At 38.3% G+C, this 14,705-nt stretch overlaps 1 protein-coding gene across 3 annotated transcripts in view; it reads left to right on the plus strand.

Annotated features, from left to right (window-relative positions):
* The window catches only part of RAP1B (RAP1B, member of RAS oncogene family), a 44,707-nt gene that overhangs the window by 13,827 nt on the left and 16,175 nt on the right, over positions 1–14,705 (plus strand). The window contains exon 1 of one of the 3 annotated variants that reach the window (XM_027542486.1): positions 11,146–11,241. The exons of the other annotated variants lie outside the window; for them this stretch is intronic. The gene's annotated coding sequence lies outside the window, so the exon portion shown is untranslated. Of the gene's footprint in view, positions 1–11,145; positions 11,242–14,705 lie in introns of those variants that run through there. 3 annotated transcript variants of the gene reach the window in all.

Genomic DNA, 14,705 nt, shown 5'->3' on the forward strand with positions numbered 1-14,705 from the left:
CTAAGACAGACATGGTAAAATTTGGCCTGTGGGCTGGAGTTAGCCAACCTGTGCTCTAGGGCTGGAAACTGGTTTTGATTCATTCAACAAATAATTGCCTTTGTATTCCAGACACTGTGTTAAGTGTTGGTTATACGGCAATTAACATTATATGTAGATCTCTGGCCATGAGGTATTTAAGCCTTAACTGATTATTTTTTTAATGCTTTCTATGTGCTTAGTCACTCAGTCATATCCAACTCTTCTTGACCCCGCAGCTTGTAGCTCACCAGGCTGCTCTGTTCATGGGGATTCTCCAGGCAAGAATATTGGAGTGGGTGGCCATGCCCTCCTTCAGCAGAGCTTCCCAACCCAGGGATCAAACCCAGGTCTCTTGCATTGCAGGCAGATTCTTTACCATCTGAGCCACCAGGGAAGCCCTTTAATGCTTTAGGTATACTCAAAGCAGCTTGAGGAAAAATATAAGAAATAAGTGTTAGTCTCTCAGTCATATCCGACTGTTTGCGACCCCATGAACTGTAGCCCTCCAGGCTTCTCTGTTTATGGGATTCTCTAAGCAAGAATACTGGAGTGGATTGCCATTCCCTTCTCTAGAGGAATCTTCCTGACCCAGGGATTGAACCCAGGTCTCCTGCATTGCAGGCAGATTCTTTACTGTTTGAGCTTCAGGAAAGTCCAAAAAATATGGCCTGCCCCATATATTTGCCTCATTTGTCAGTACAGATGAGATCTTAGGCAAGTACCCTAAGTGCGGTGTTCTGTGGTAGTGTTACTAACAGTAATCTCAGGATGCTTTAGATACCAGATGGCGAGGTGTGAAAGTTAGCATCTTGTTATAAAAAGGAGGGGGGGGGGCACCTAGGATGCCTGGGTCTAGTATCTGCTCTGTCTGAATGTAATAGCTGCTTCGTATTCATACGGTGTTGTGGGATAAAACTGAAATGACCAGTTGTTTTAACTGTCTTCTGTTAGTCTCCTGCAGTTTCTTTCCTCTATGCAGCATATTGCTTCTAACCTCTTCATTTTGATTTTCATCATATTTGTTAATAGATTTTATCTTACAAATCAATTCATGCATTTTAAAAGTAGGTCATATATTAATCATATTTAATAAAATGCTGAACTTTTCTATATGTATTATCCTGGTTTCTGTTAGAATTCCTTTTATTCATTTAAAAAGTACCTCATGTATTAACAACGCATATATATATATGGAATCTAGAAAAACGATACTGATGAGCCAATTTGCAGGGCAGCAGTCTAGACACAGACATAGAGAACAGACTCCCGGACCGTGGGGGCGGGAGGAGAGGGCGGAGCGCATGGAGAGAGCAGCATGGAGACATACACAACACTGCATGTAAACCAGATGGGTGACTCAGAGAACTCAAACCAGGGCTTTGTGACAACAGAGGGCTGGGATGGGGTGGGAGGTGAGAGGGAGCTTCAAGAGGGAGGGGATGTATGTATGGGACTTCGCTGGTGGCTTAGTGCTAAAGAAACTGCCTGCAATGCAGAAGATGCAGGAGACCTGGGTTCGATTGCTGGGTTGGGATGATCCCCTGGAGGAGGGCATGGCAACCCACTCCAGTATTCTTGCATGGAGAATCCCAGGGACAGAGGAGCCTGGCGGGCTACGGTCCATGGGGCCGCAAGGAGTTGGACACGACTGAAGTGACTGGGCGCACACACACGGCTGAATCACATTGAGGTATGGCAGACATCAACACCGTACTGTAAAGCGTAAAGCAACTATCCTTCAATTAAAAATTGATAGATTTTAAGAAGGGGAAGTGCCTTTAATTTTCTCCATATTGGTATAGTTTTCTTCAAAATATCCACTGTGGTTGGTTACAAAATGAGTCAGATCTCTTGACCAGAACTCAGAGATCTTCATTTTATCTTTATGTAGACTCTCTCGCTGTTTTTACCATCTTGTTCTTTTTTACCTTGAGGTCCACTCAGACCGTGCTTTCTCTTGTAGTCTAGTCATATTCCTACATTTTGCTGCCGTCTGTGCCTTTGCTTTCACTTTTCTCTGGTATGTTTTCCTTAACGCCAAAACTTTTAGTCATTTGCTATCTTCTTCATAAATCTGTTCCTGGCCTTTTCCTCAATTTCCATAGTATTGTTGTGTTTCTCACAGTTTGCATGATTTTTGTCTCATCTTTCTTAAAAAATTGTCAGCTTCTTGAGAACAAGTATGTTTTGTTCATCTTTGTAACCCTCGTGATCATTTGCACTGAATACATATTCAGATACTAATTCGATGAAAACTGATTTCCTGCTTAAGCAAGGGACACTGTTCCTTCATGACAAATTCCTTGGATTTTTATCCAAATGAGAAAAGTCATGTCAAAATACATTGTAAATTGTAAAGGCTGTACAAATACTGTTTGGTACCATAAACACTCAAACTTGGCTCATACAAGTGCTGCTATGCACAGTTTGCTTTTTAATTTCCATGTTTTGTTTCAGAGAAAAAAATGATAGTGAAAAAAGATAAGCTTTGTAGTACGTTTGCAAGATTTTTTCTAAGCTTTCACAGTTTCACGTGTTTAAAACTATGAAACATGAGAGGAAGAAAATTCCTATCAGTATGTGTTCCACCAGAGGTGACCCGCTACCTTGTTTTGCTTGGACTGGGAAGTTCCTGGGACACAAGACTTGGAATGCTAAAACCACGACTGTTGGTCACCCTACGTCCACTTTATGACGTAGCTGTCTTTTTTGCTTATAACTGTTTGTTGTTATTCAGTCGCTAAGTTGTGTCCAACTCTTTGCAACCCCATGGACTGTAGCCTGCCAGTCTCCTTCCATGGGATTTCCCAGACAAGGAGACTAGAGTGAGTTGCTGTTTCTTTCTCCAGGGGGCCTTCCTGACCCAGGGATCCAACCTGTGTCTCCTGCATTGTCAGGCAGGTTGTTTACCACTAAGCCTCCTCGAAAGCCCTATAACTGTTAGGACAGTTTAATAAATGCCTGGTAACTAGGTGATTGGCTTCAGAGGAGAGGAGTGTTGGGACACTTGGGCTTTTATTAAGTTTCTGAATATTACTTATTTTGGACAGACATTCTTTAATGTTCAAATAAAAATGCATTTGACTAATTATCTATTTGGAATATGTGTATTCCTTTATCAGAACGTAGTGGTACCTTTATCAGAACGTAGTGCTCAATTTTTTAACATCTGTCACATGATTAATGCTTTATTTAAATGTACTTTTTTATAAGATACAGCAAAATCCAAGGCAGCTTGAAATTTACCTCTTCAAGTGATTTAAGCTTGGACCATGGATTAACAGAGACTGTGTTTGTAAAGAAACATCTAGGGTAATGTGTGCATAGTCATTCCTGTGCAGGAATTAGCTTTTGTGTCTGTTCATGTTATGTAAATCAGAGTTTGGCTGAGAATATCTTTACTAGCAGGTGTATAACTTAAAGTGGCTACTAAAAATCCTTAGAAATTTTGTCAGCAGTTAAGCCATTGTGGGACAGAACCTATTCTGGGACATGCACTAAATAGTGTCCTTAATTTGAGGGCTAAAATAGGCTCTTTGGGGATAGTTTTTTTGGTTGTTATTCTTTTGTTATTTTTCTTGTTTTAAGAATGTGAATAGACTCCATTTGGTATTTTAGCTTTTTATGGTTCTTTTTGCCACCTTGTGAGACTTGAGACTTATATCCTGGACCACATTGTTGTAGAAAAATTACTTGTTCCCTTAAAGCTAGTGTATCCAACATTAAGTCTTGTGTAGAAATGTAAAGAGGGATCTGGATGTTGAAAAAACGTGAGAAGACAAGAAAACAGGAACATTTACATTAAAGTTGAGAAGAGCTATATCCTTTTCACATGAGAAAGAAATCTGCCCTTTTTTGCTTATAGTAGTTTTTATTGATTTTTAATAGATACATTTTATTTTTAGGCTAGACTTTCTTTTAAAAAATACGGAACAAACACTGGCAATAGTGTCACCATAGCAGTTGTATCTGTTCCTAGAGAAATCAGAAATAGGATGTAAGGTGCTTACTCTCCCATGTAAAAAGATAAAGAGGAAAAAGACAAAGTCGAAAGACACAGTGTAGGCAAATAATTTTTATATGTTATGGTTGGTTGTACAGTACAAGCTAGTCACTTGAGTGTTTTATACTGAGAAACTCATTAAGACTAGAAGGGTTTTTGGTTTTGTACAGCATTTTTTTCTGTTCCTATTTCTTTTTCTCATAAACAGGCAAAAGACTCCATCAGAGTTCATTTGATAAAGGTTGACAACTAAAATGATAAAACCTTAAAATTGAGATTTGTTGTTGTTAAGTCGCATCCGACTCTTTGTGACCCCATGGATTGCAGCACACCAGGCTTCCCTGTCCTTTACTGTTTGACAGAGTCCTTCCCTGTCTTGCAAACTCATGTCCTTTGAGTCAGTGATACCTTCCAACCATCTCATTCTGTTGCCCCCTTCTCCTCCTGCCCTAGTCTTTCCCAGCATCAGGGTCTTTTCCAATGAGTTAGTTCTTTGCATCAGATGGCCAAATTATTAGAGCTTCAGCATCAGTCCTTCCAGTGAATATTCAGGGTTGATTTCCTTTAGGATTGACTAGTTTGATCTCCTTTAGGGGACTCTCAAGAGTCTTCTCCAGCATCACAGTTTGAAAGCATCAATTCTTCAGCACTTAGCCTTCTTTATGGTCCAAGTCTCATATCCATACATGACTACTGGAAAAACCATAGCTTTAACTGTATGGACCTTAGCTGGCAATGTGATGTCTCTGCTTTTTAGTATGCTGTCTAGGTTTGTCCTCCCAGGGAACAAGTATCTTTTAATTTCATGGCTGCAGTCACTCTCTGCTGTGACATTGGAGCCCAAGAAACTAAAGTCTCTCGCTGTTTGCATTTTTCACCATCTATTTGTCATGAAGTGATGGGACCAGATGCCATGATCTTGTTTTTTGAATGTTGAGTTCTAAGCCAGCTTTTTCACTCTCCTCTTTCACCTTCATCAAGAGGCTGTTTAGTTCCTCTATGTCCATTTGTTTGATCATGCTACATCTCATTTTCCTTTCCTCACCCATTCTAGTCTGTCCCCATGTTCTCTTGATTCTGACTTAGACATTTCCCAAGTATCCGTTCTCTTTATTCCTTCTATCACTGTCCTGACTTAAGTCGTGATCTTTTACCTGCACTAAACTATTTCCTAGAGTTCAGAAAACTAATACTCTTCTTCTGTTTTCTTTTAAAACACACATGTTCATTTTCCAACTTGGCAACTCTTTTTTGTTTCTCAGTTTCTTACAGAATACAGGTCAGGAGTCCCCATCCTCTTCGACCTGCCACCCTTTCCCATGTACTCATGATGTAATGAATTCTCATGCTAATCTTTTTTTCCCAGAATGCCCTCATCTCCCCGTGAATCTGCCTATGGTCTGGATTAAATATCCATTTAGGGAAACCTTGCCTAGCCATATCCTTGGTGGTGGTTTAGTCTCTCAAGTCGTGACCGACTCTTATAACCCTATGGACTGTATTCCTCCAGGCTTCCCTGACTGTGGGATTTCCCAGGCAAGAAGACTGGAGTGGGTTGCCATCTGCTTTTCCAAGGATTGGAAGAAGTGGGGATCTTCCTAGCCCAGGAATTGAACTCAGGTCTCCTGCATTGCAAGTGGTCTCTCGCAGTGTGGAAGACGTGGGTTTGGTTCCTGGGACTGGAAGATACCCTGGAAAAGGGAATGGCTACCCACTCCAGTATTATTGCTTGGAGAATTCCTTGGACAAGGAGGTTCATGGGCTGCAGTCCATGGGGTCACACAGTGTTGGACACGGCTAAGCATGTCCTTCTAGGCAGTCAGTTCTCTTCTGTGTAGTAGTATTTTGTTCTATAAACTCTACTTGATTGTGAGCTAACACAGTACAAATGCTATAAACATTTTAAAAAGCTACTGAAATATAGCTGTCATATTTGTTTTTTCTCAAGTTTCTGGAATGCCCTGCCTCTTTATCTTTGCAATTAAGGCTAACATCTCTCATCTGGTCATGAACATTCAAGTGTGTAATAAATTAATGTTTTCCCTTCATATTTGCATCCTATATCCCACTTTTTCCACATGAGAAATAATGAGAGCCCTTATAAGGTAATGGACTGGAGAGAATGGAATTGATTTCAGAGACATCAAGGTAGAATGGATCAGACTTGGTAATGGGGTGAAAAAGAGAGACAAATGACAACTCCCTGGGGTGTACGGTTTCCTAGTATACTGTAGTGTGCTTTTGAAGCCTTTCAGGTGCTTCAGGTTTTAAGCGCTGTAGACAGCCTAAGTTAAAAAAATTTAAGTACCATTGTGTTAAGCATTTTGCGTGGAATTAGTTACTTTGTTTGAATTTTTTTTAGCTTAAAGAAGTACTATTTTTTCCCATTTTCAGATGAGGAAATGAGGCACAGAGAGGTTAAATTACATGACCAAGATCATTTAGCTAATAATAGGTGTTAGAACCAGCATTCTAACCTGGGTGATCTAAAATCTGTGCTCTTTAACTGTTGTTATATTTTCCTATTTTACCTTTGGTTTTTTTCCAATTTAAAATATAGTTAACTAAGGCCTCTTAGTTATGTGTATGTATGGAATTCTAAGATATGTAGCAAATAATAAAGCCAGTGTCCACACTGCGTTACCTAAATTCAGTTCGGCAAGCACAGCAAATCTTTGAGTCATTATGTATGCCTGTAGAATTTACAATTTACAGCTAGATCTGACAAGAGGTAAAAAGCTGACAGGTAATTTTTAGGACATGTCCGAGGACCTGGGGGACCAGGGGGGACACAAATCCAGCTGATAGAAACTAATAAGGTGATCTTGAGCCCCCATTAATTTATTCTTGCCTGCTTTTGAAACATTGTTGGGGTCTCCTTTTTTTGTGATTTTTTTTTTTTTTTTTGGTTCACTTAACTGCCCTGCTCATGTATTGACAAGAAATCTATTACGATTTCTTTATGTGGTTCTTCTGCAGTTGTCAGATTACTAATAGTTATACTCTAGTTAGTATATTCTCTCAGAGATGTCATCAGGTACTGAACTGAAAGGAAATGCAGTAAAAAGTTCAGTAATAAAACTGGAAACAGCTTAAATTGCACATCATAGTGTATGTTGAAATAAGCTTCATTTACAGACAATATTAATCCATGAAAAGTGTGAAAGGAAGAATTTTTTTCCTCTTGTGAAGTGTTATAAATACGGTCAGGCTAGAGAAAATGCTATGAACAGTTTGATGGTCTGCAAATTCTGTGCTTGAGTAGATTTAGAAATCTAGTTTACAAAAAAGGCCTTTTTCTTGGTGGAGTATAAAATTAGTAAGATTGCAAACATTTTCCATTTGTCCTCTCATATCAGTAGTATTTGTTTTTAAGTTACTGTTTATTTTGCAGTTCCCTGTTCGTAGTTGTTTGGTTTTGTTTGTTTGGGAGGGTGTTTTGTTTTTTGGCTGTGTTGTGAGATATGTAGGATCTTTGTTCCCCTACCAGGAATCGAACCGTGCCCCTGCACTGGGGGTGCAGAGTCTTAACCACTGGACCTTTCAGTTCCAGAAGCTCCAGACGTTTTATTTTTAAGAGACGGTATGAGTTAGTGGTTGGACATCTTAATTTTTCCTCCAAAAAGATAATTTTTTAATCTACTCAGAAGTTTTGTACTCTAACATTGTGTCTAAAAGATTAGTCCAGATTCTTTCAACATTTGAATTAGTTAATTTTATTTAAGAGTGAGAAGAGGGCACAGTAATCCTCTTTAGCTACTAAAATACTACTTTGGGAGTAGGAGGCAGAAAGGAGAAATCAAATATCTCTTCCAGAAAGTGTTCAGTGGGAGAGGTAGTGTCACTTGACTTTAGGAACCAGTAGTTAAGTGTTTTTACTTAGCCCTTTATAGTTTAAAATCACAGAATTTCAAATGGGAGTGGGGTAGGGGTATGAAGGGAAGGTTGTAGCTAAACAACTTGAGGATAGGAAAATCACTTGAATTACCAATGTTTTAGTAGACTTTTATTTATTTTTAATTGGAGGATAATTGGTTTACAATGTTGTATTTGTTTCTGCCTTACATCAGCATGAATCAGCCACAGGTATATATATGTCCCCTCCCTCTTGAACTTCTGTCCCATCCTTTACCACCCTTCTTGGTTGTCACAGAACATTTGGTTGAGCTCCCTGTGTCACACAGCAATTTTGGGAGAATTTTAATTTGATTGTAGCTATTGGACACAACTGAGCAACGTCACCTTCTTTCTTTCACTTTCTTATAACCTACTTTCTACATTTATTAATGAGATTGATTTAAAGAACAAGATTATATAGAGTTGCTGCTGCTGCTAAGTCACTTCAGTCGTGTCCGACTCTGTGCGACCCCATAGAAGGCAGCCCACCAGGCTCCACTGGAGTGGGTTGCCATTTCCTTCTCCAATGCATGAAAGTGAAAAGTGAAAGTGAAAGTAAGAGTCGCTCAGTCGTGTCCAACTCTTAGCGACCCCATGGACTGCAGCCTACCATGCTCCTCGTCCATGGGATTTTCCGGGCAAGAGCACTGGAGTGGGGTGCCATTGCCTTCTCCGATTATAGAGTTAAGAGCAGGCAAGTGTCTCTGGAACCCAAAAGTTGTTGGTTTTCGTACTGTTCCTGCTGTAGGGCATTTTGTTTTCAACTGAAGTTACAGTTCCTACCGGACAAGTATAAGAAACTAATTTTTTTTAATTGAATTTTTGAGATATATGCCCAGAGCATCTCATGTATGTATGTATGTATTTTTTTGGCTGCCCTGCATGGCATGCAGGATCTTGGTTCCCCAACCAGGGATTGAGCCTGTGTCCCCTGCAGTGGAAGTGCAGAGTGTTAACCACTGGACCACCAGGGAAGACCCTTAATTTGTGTTTAATGTCAGGATTTGTGTAATTCATTTTCCATTGGAATTCATGATAATCTGTCAACAACTAATGAACTTAAATGGCATTTTATCTAAAAATAGTTAACTTGTTGCTACTGCTGCTAAATCACTTCAGTCGTGTCCAACTCTGTGCGACCCCATAGGCGGCAGCCCACCAGGCTCCCCCGTCCCTGGGATTCTCCAGGCAAGAACACTGGAGTGGGTTACTATTTCCTTCTCCAGTGCATGAAAGTGAAAAGTGAAGGTGAAGTCGCTTAGTCGTGTCCGACTCGTAGCGACCCCATGGACTGCAGCCTACCAGGCTCCTCCGTCCCTGGGATTTTCCAGGCAAGAGTACTGGAGTGGGGTGCCATTGCCTTCTCCGAGTTAACTTGTTAGTGGCCTTTAAAAATTTTTAAATATTTCTTTCCTTTGCTGAAATGAATTATTAGTCTTTAAGTCATTCTTTTGACAAACATTTCTGAACCAAATAGGGAACACCAAAATAAATACGGTAATGACTAAACATTTAAGGCTTTTATAGACAATATGTGTTCTTATTTAACCTGCCCATTAACTCTGTGAAAATTGGAATCACTGTTTTATAGGTAAAACACAAGCCTAGAAATCAGTGAAAACTCACTGGTAAATTGAATAAATAGCCAGTTTTCTAGATCTTCTTATTTCTGGAATCCATGTTTTACAACCCTGGACTGCAAAGGTAGTATAGTTTTTACTTTTATGGTATAAGGAGAAGTTAACTTTGGTCCTCAAACTTAGCTAAATGACTTCCTTATTGATAACTGAATTGGCCATAGTTGACTAAGGAAAGTTGCTAAAAATGTCAGTTGAGTATTTGTTTGGTTTCATCTTCTTAAAATATAGGATTGTTTTATTAAAACATAGGTCCATCATTTAAAAAAAAAAAAAAGAATATGTGTTTGCTTTTTAAGATAATCTTGATTTCAAGCATTTTCATGGTAACTTTATGGATACAATTTTGTTACTGGATTAATATAAACAAAGTTTACCAAGTTCCTTTGGTTTGATGGTGTATTGTATTTTATCTGGAATAGAAGTAAAGCAGTCTTTAATTAAAATCCATTATTCAGTGTTTTATCGGTCACCCTGGTGACATTTGGTCCCTACTCCACATTTTTGCATATTTTATATGTAAACTTTCCTCTTGCAACGACCTTTTGCTTCTTTTTATATTTTACTTCCCAGTCTTAATCCTTGTAATCAATATGTATAATCCTGTACAACCAATCTCTTCATTTGGGTTGATAGTTGAAGTATATTTCCTGAGGGAGAACCTCATGCCTAGGCCCTAGTCTTAAATTAGTTTGAAAGAACCCTTGATTGACCTCACAAAACATTTTGGACTAGCATGCCAGAAGGAAGAAGAAAATGTATCTTGCCTTGGTGCCCAGTAGTATTGATAGATAGGACAGCAAATGAACAGGAAGATTGTCCTTATTGTTTCGAGCCTTTTTATTTAGCTTTATCTGGATTGTATTTGAAAGATAATTCTAAAATGTCTATAATATTAAGCCTCCATTATGTAGTTAGGAAAAAAATATTTACATTATCATTAAATTTTATTACCAAAACAGAATTTCACAGTTGGCCCTTGAATAGCGTGAAGGTTTGGCAGACAAAAATTCAAGTATAACTTTACAGTCAGCCCTCAGCATCCAAGGAGTCAGCCCACCTCCAGTTGTGTGATACAGATTTATTTTCTTAAATAAGTGGACCCACATGGTTCAAACCCATGTTGTTCAATGGACAGTGATATATCATTTTATACTAATTAAGAAGGAGTATAACAGTAGGATACTTTAAAAAAAATTATTTCTCTTTATAATTCTTCAAAACTTGATGTAACAGTACATTTTGGAATTGAAAGGGACCTTAGAGTTCATTTTGTCCAGAAGTAAAAAAAAATACTGGTGACCCAGAGTCCAGATCTCCATAATTTTAAGTGTGTTGGTTTTCACAATATTCACAGTTTTTAGATTTGGAATGACGTTAGCTGTATAAGTGTTCACTTTATTTGGCCATAATCCACACTATTCGCTAATAGTAACACCTTGCTCCTGGAGGCGTTTACATGCCTACAACTTTTAAAATAGAGCCACGCCTCTTAAATCAAAAGATAATATTGCTTTCTACAACCTTTTGTTTCCTCTTAGAAAGCAAAACAAGAGAGTGTATAATCAAGTTCTACAGTATTTGATGCAGCCTGTCAGAAAGAGGAGCAGTCACTATGGGCTGAGATGGTGTGAAAATACTTCAGATGTTTCTGACGTTACCCTCCTAAGGACTGCATCCCAAGTATGTGTGAGTCAGGAACATTCTGTCCTGGTCCATGTGTTATTTTTTCCTACAGTGAAGGATAACAATGAATATTCTCCTATATAGAGTTAGCAAAGAAAATCACCAAGGGGCATTTTGTGCATATTGAATAATGCTACCTCATAAGACCAACTGTGTTTGAAAAGTGACAGTGAAGTCGCTCAGTCATGTCCAACTCTTTGCGACCCCAGGGACGGTAGCCTACCAGGCTCTGCCGTCCATGGGATTTTCCAGGCAAGAGTCCTGGAGTGGGATGCCATTGCCTTCTCCAGGGGACCTTCCCAACCCAGGCATCGAACCTGGGTCTCCTGCATTGCAGACAGATGCTTTACCGTCTGAGCCACCAGAAATCCCATTTATACCCCAAATAGCAAAGGAAGGAAGGACATTGAAGTCTTGAGCTCTCTTGTGGATCCTAAACAAATGTCTATAACTATCTCAAATCCAAATTTAAGTTCAGCCACAAATTAATTGAACATCACCCCACCAAAGATGTTGATTTAAAAATACTGAGCAGAACAAAGCCTGATTGATAGTCTTTTGTTGAAAAATAGGATTTAATATCAATTTGTTGAAATGATTGAGTACTGAGCTAAATAGTACTTTGACTTTAAGTCCTTCATTACCACCCTGATTAAAATAATCTCTCCATTCCTTGCTATCTCCCTTAATTAGTTCTATAGTTTTTCCTCCATAGTACTTGTCAAATTACCATGTTTTATATTGATTTTATTTGTCTCAAACCACCACCCCCCCAGCTGTAAATTTTGGGGGCAGGGTATTTTATTCACTGCTTTATTCTGTTTGCCTGGAACAAAGCCTAACATGTAGAAGGTACTCATATATGCATGTTGAATATTGAGTGCTATAATACAGTAATCTTGATAGAAGGTGTTATTTCTTAGATTTTCTTTTTTAATTCTCAGGTTTTAGCACAATTCTCTGTTCTGAGTAGGTCTTCAGTATATGTCAACATGAACTAAAGAGCCAAGAGGTTTTTTACTGCATCTGCTTTTCATTTTGTAATGGTGTTTAAAGTTTCCTCGGTGTTTTTTGTTTGTTTGCTTGTTTGACTGCATCAGGTCTCAGTTGTGGCGCATGGGATCTTGATTGTGTCATGTGTGATCTTTTGTTGGGGCACGCGGACTCTAGTTGTGGTGCATGGGCTCAGTAGTTTCTGCAGGTGGGCTCTCTAGTTGTGGCGTGTAGGCTTAGTTGCTCCATGGCATCTGGGATCTTAGTTCCCCCACCAGGAGTCAAACCCATGTTCCCTGCACTGCAAGGCAGACTCTAACCACTGGACCACCAGGGAAGTCCCTCCCCAATGATTTTTAGATTTATAATCTTGTAGATCTTAATTAGGGGCAGTAATATCTGACCTTGGGTGTGCCCTGAGTCTTATTAATGAAGAATATTATATGCAACGTGTGTGTGTATGCACACGTATGTGTGCAGTCTCAGTCATGTCTGACACTGTGACCCCATGGACTGTAATTCACCAGGCTCCTCTGTCCATAGAATTTTCCAGGCAAGAATAGTGAAGTGGGTTGACATTTCCTACTCCAGGGTATCTTCCTGACCCAGGGATCAAACCAATATCTCTTGCTTCTCCTGCATTGATAGGTAGGTGGGTTCTTTACCACTGCACCATGTGGGAAGCCCATTATATGTAATACAGAATAGGAAATATTTTTATCAATATTTTATAATTATTATTCATTGTGAGTTGAGTGATTGGCTAAACTGGGCATTTGTGAGTTTATATTGGCCACCTTTTTTCCCCTGGTTTTATTGAGATAAAATTGGTATACAGCACTGTAAAAGTTTCAGGTGTTCAGCATAATGAATTGACTTAGATACACTGTGAAATGATTACCACAAGTTAGTGAACATCCATTGTCTCATATACATAGAAAATTAAAGTGTTTTTCCTTGTAATGAGATCTCTTAAGATTTACTCTGTTAAGAACTTTTATATATAACATAAGCAGTGTTAGTTTTATTTATACTACCTTTATACCTTCTGACTGCCTTCGTGTACTCCCCCCCCTTTTTTTAATTCCAACAGATTTCACCATTTTTAAGTTATAATAACATGCTACAATTACAAGACAACTCCATGACTCGTTTTTCACCTTCTGGCTTTCATTTTCATTTGTGTATTATAAATTTACTGTTTATTAGTAATAAAACTGTCAGAAGAAAACTACATCTTAAAATGATTCAAAATACTGATAGATTAGTATATATTAATATATATATATATTACATTTTGTATTGACAGCGAGAGTTTCCTGTAAGATACATTCCAGTTTCAGAGATGTTAAAATATATTTAAAAAATGCCTCTTAGATTTTAGTAGAATATAGTAAGTATAGCGAAATTTATAATATAGTTCAGTTAGTTTTTAACATAACGTATTCCAAACTGGTTGTAGTAATAGGAGGACTAAATTATGGATGGAAACCCACATATGATTGGAAAATAGTTTTAGCCTATGCATTGTATCTTTTTGCCTACCTAGAAGAAACTTTCTATTAATAAACTAGACAAAAACTGAATAGCAGTGCTCCTCCTACTTTCTTAGTGTTTTATTAAACTAGTAGGTAAAAGGGTAGAGCAGTGATTCTCAGATGAGGGAACATCAGTTCTGCTACACTGTATCGAGCAGTAGCCCAGACCATTGCTATTACAATTATTTTTAAAGCTATCTTTTACTGATTATTACTATGTGCAAGGACTCTTGAGGGAAATTACCACATTTCATATGCCAGTCATTGTTTGAGGTTCTGGGGATATAATAAAGGACAAACATTGTCATTTTTGTGGAGTTTACGTTCTTGTATATCCATCTCACAACCTTACCGAATAGGCATTACTGTCTCCATTTTCCCTGTAAGGAAAGTGAAGCTCTAAAAGGTTTCATGACTTGCCAAAGATTATACAAAATCAGGATTTAAAATGTAGATGCTATGAACCACTGTTCATAGCATGACAGCTATGCTGTCAAAATTGTCCTTCTTTGGGGTTCAGTGAATGAGAACAATTGTTTTCAGTGACTCAAACAACAATTATCATAACCCCTTTGAAATTCTGATATAACTCTACCCATCTTAAAATTATGCATGAAATTTTGAAAACTGAACTAATGGCCATTGCCAACCAGTCGGATTTGGCATTCATAATGAAATCCTCTTTTTATCTTTGGCTTAGAATCTGTAAACAGTTTTTCAAAGCTGGTGTAGTATAAGGCACAGATTTGAAAAATAGGTATTAGTTCCAGTCTTGGCTTTTTTATTTTATTTTTTTTAAGGAAAATACTATCCAAAGAGTTGGTACTTAGTAGGATTTAAATAAAAATATTTTGCTTTTTTGTCCATATAAGGAAACATTGGCAAAAAAATTAATGAAAGAGGATGACTTAACTTCATTTGTGGTTCCTT

The sequence above is a fragment of the Bos indicus x Bos taurus genome, chromosome 5 (genome assembly GCF_003369695.1).
Source record: "Bos indicus x Bos taurus breed Angus x Brahman F1 hybrid chromosome 5, Bos_hybrid_MaternalHap_v2.0, whole genome shotgun sequence".
Classification (NCBI taxonomy): Eukaryota; Metazoa; Chordata; class Mammalia; order Artiodactyla; family Bovidae; genus Bos; species Bos indicus x Bos taurus.